This window comes from Branchiostoma floridae, chromosome 7, assembly GCF_000003815.2.
Source record: "Branchiostoma floridae strain S238N-H82 chromosome 7, Bfl_VNyyK, whole genome shotgun sequence".
Lineage (NCBI taxonomy): Eukaryota > Metazoa > Chordata > Leptocardii > Amphioxiformes > Branchiostomatidae > Branchiostoma > Branchiostoma floridae.
In genome coordinates, this window is record NC_049985.1 from 23,169,308 (window position 1) to 23,173,050 (window position 3,743).

Genomic DNA, 3,743 nt, shown 5'->3' on the forward strand with positions numbered 1-3,743 from the left:
AAACTGCAATATTTCGAAAATATTTCGAAAAGTTGTAAACATAATCTGACGACTTGCTATCCCAAAATGCCCCATTTTTAAAAACAACGGATATTGGTCACCCGCGAATAAAGGTAAAGTACTGTTAGATGTTACTTGATACATGAACAATTTACATAGAACTGTTTTGTTGTACTCCCATGGTATGAAGTAGAAATTATTGATAAAATTTCCCCCAAATTTTATCTTGCGGTCACAATGCACTGACGTGCGATGCACGGTCAAAATACGTGACCTCTACAAACAAAGTGGCGGCGCCCGGAATGTTACATCCTTGCAGTTTCGGCCTTTAACTACAAAAGAACGTTATTGGAAATTGTAGTGTTTGTCACTGAATTAAAGACCAATATACAATAAATAAGCTTCAATAGAATGAACTTTGCTGTGTTTGCGCCTGTTGGCATGTAGTCCGCTCCCATTCGCGTCATTTTGCCAAATGCGAATTTGTTGTAGTTTTCGAAAAATATCGCAATTTTATGTGACTTTTGTGTGCCTACTTGCGCCTGTTTGCAACCAGTTGGCCAACTTCTTTCGCAAACAGTCCCAAATAGGCTTGGTCCCATGGGATACCCATTTGAATAATAAATTTATCGCAAGTTGATGCCCGAAGACTAATTTCAATGATGCAGAATTCACATTAATAGATTAAAAAGGAAATGGCAACTGTTCAAAATTTATTTTTACCTAGAAAATAGGGGGAGGGGGTGTTTTTTTCCGTATGCAGTGGGAGATGAAATATCAAAAATTTTCGTAGATAGACGGGTTGGATGACTTCAAGATTGTTTTGTGTTGGTTGTTAAAGTGTGAAAAGCGTGGGAAAATTTTGTGGATTTCCTCCTTTAAAACTGTATTTTAAACAGATAAAATGTAGTTCATCTTCCACTACTTTTCCTGTACAGTATTTATATGTTCCCTCGTCAGCGGACAGTTTTTAAACACCACATAAGCTGATCATTACCATGTTAAGCTGAATTCCTGGTCCCTCTTTACTTAGGGATATATGACAAATAAACACACTGACACACACACACACATACACAATACATACATACTGTTCAGTGCCTGTCAGTGTCTATGAGGCAAGAATGGATAGTTTTCAAGATGTTACCATGATCGAGTTTGTAGACAAAAGTACCCCCTATCGATAGGAAGTAAAAAGGCATGTAAGAGTTACAGCCATCACTATGCACCACTTCATATCATATCACACCGTCGATTATACATTCTTGATGGGTGTATTATTATTACATTTACACATGGCTGAAGCTATGCACAAACCAAATATTATAAAACCCATGTCATAACCTTTCGAGTTGCCCTGTACAGTAATAAACCAACACTACGCAAACATAGTCTCTACAATACTCCAAGATCCCTCCTTGCGGATGAGGGGACTTTTGCCAAGTTAGGAATAAAAGCCTAGTAGGAGTTATTTGGCCTAGGAGTGTCCTTAGGTCGCAAACTGTACTCCTCTGGCGTGTTTTCTGTCTTATTTGGCCATTTTTTACTATTTTTACAGCGGCCTATGGAGCCTGGTAGAGGCTAACGCAAACATACAACGAGATTTAACCTCACAATGTTCTTACCTCCTTGCCTAAAGAAAATGTCTGGCGTCTGTTGAAGAGAATGTCACTGAAAGCCAAAACTAGGGCGCTACATTTTGAACAGATAGGCGGAAGTACCAGCGCTGCTGACATGGATGGATAAGGCCGTATAGAATCAATTTTCTGATTCGATGTAACGTTAACAGTGGAAATTTGTGTGAATGATGACCGCAAGTGAACCCAAATGGACCTTGGTTGAAAATTTGGTACTTGAAGACATGGCTATTTCTTGTTCTTGCCTGTGCTGGTTTAAGATTCTCTGTAGTTGGTACATCTACAGGTTTATTAGCCATTTTGTACATCATGCATAGTCATAGTTTTATATTGGGTACTTACATGAAGTTGTAAACGCAGGTGATCCCAAAAGAGAACACGCGTTCGGTTAGAATTACGTCAAGGTGGGGTCACAGCTGCGTATACATTTAAGTCCGTATGAGGCGCGCATGGGAGTATTTACCTCCACTAGGCCCTACAGGTCGTTGGAAAAATAATAGAAATTGGACAAACGTAAACAGATAACATGTCAGACAAGTTAGCTTGGTTGCTAACCATACTTCTCGGTCAGCTAACTCATCTGACATGTTATCTGACTATATTTGTCTAATTCGTACTATTTTTCCCGCGGCCTGTGGAGCCTGCTGGTAGAGACTAAGAGCGTCATACGCACCTCAAACGGACTTGAATATATACGCATGTGTGACACCACCTTCAGATCGAACATTGCCGAACCCGATTCGGGGCCGCTCATCTCGCGTGTTACCTTCGAATGTTGTTTACATGCGACCCTGAACCATCATCCAAACAGCGTAGAGAACAAAGGTCAAAATTAATGTTCTCTGGATATTGACCGTTCGACTTTGACCTTGGTACAGCCTAAAAGTCAATTCGGGACACCGTGAGAGAGAGTCTCAGAGTAAACTGTTCTTGTCTTGAACCGGTTCGGCTTTTTACGAACGCCCGAAAGTTTGGGGTAAGTGTGTATTTTATAAGATCGTAGATTACATTTTCTCTTACCATTTTGTATGGTTTAGAATGGGGACAGGCCCATGTGGACCTATGCTTAGGCAGACCTATGTTTGGATAGCGATATATAGAATGTTGGGTCACCCCTATGTTCCTACAGCCCTATGTTCCGACTAACCTGTGTTCTGGTAGCCCTATGTTCCGACAGTCATGCCCTCGGCCGTTTGGCAACTAACATTGCTAACTTTTGTCGTGTTCAGATGAATCAGTACATTTTCTATTTCAAAAGCTGTTTATAAACATATTGCTGTAACAATCAGAGTAGCCCGACATACTGTAAATGCAAAAATGTTCGCGGTTTACACGAGGCAGTCTTATGAGGCAACTTAAAACCACCGCGAACATTTTTTTTTCATTACAGCATGTGACTACAGCGTATGGCACTACCACGAAGTTAAAACCACCGCGAACACTCCACTGTCCCGCTAATGCGAAACTAAATCCCCGCGAACTAAAATGGATTTACAGTATAACATTTTAGAGTTTAACAGTTTAATATTTTAGATATCTCCAGCAGCAGCAAGTATACAGATTTTTGAATCCGTATAGAGTCAATTCCAAGTCACCGAGATGGTTTTGAAATAATATTTGTAATAAGTTTGAACTATTTTGAGTAAAAGAACATTTCAGTCACTAAAGTTCAAAATTGTTCAAACATTTCAAAATGAAAGTTTAAACATGTTTGAACCTTTTTATATTTGTTGGAACATTTGGGAAAGTAATGATATAAGTATCTCTTTATTTAGAACAATTTTCAAACAACTAGAGTCGATTCCATATTACCGAGAGGGTGTTTCTTGCCTTTTGTTCCAACATTTTGGAAATCTTTGTAACAATCTAACTGTGATAAGTAACTGTTTAGAACTATTTATAACATCTATGTGACGTTCTAAATATTTCTATAGTATTCAAACATGTTAAAAACATTTCTAACATCAAATACATTATTTCTGTTAGTTTCTAAACTGTTCCAACATAGATGCATCATTTGTGATCACATGTTCGAACATGGAAACCATATGATGAAACTGGGTCAGTGGGCTGGGAAGAGGGCCATTCACACATCCCTGCCAAGTG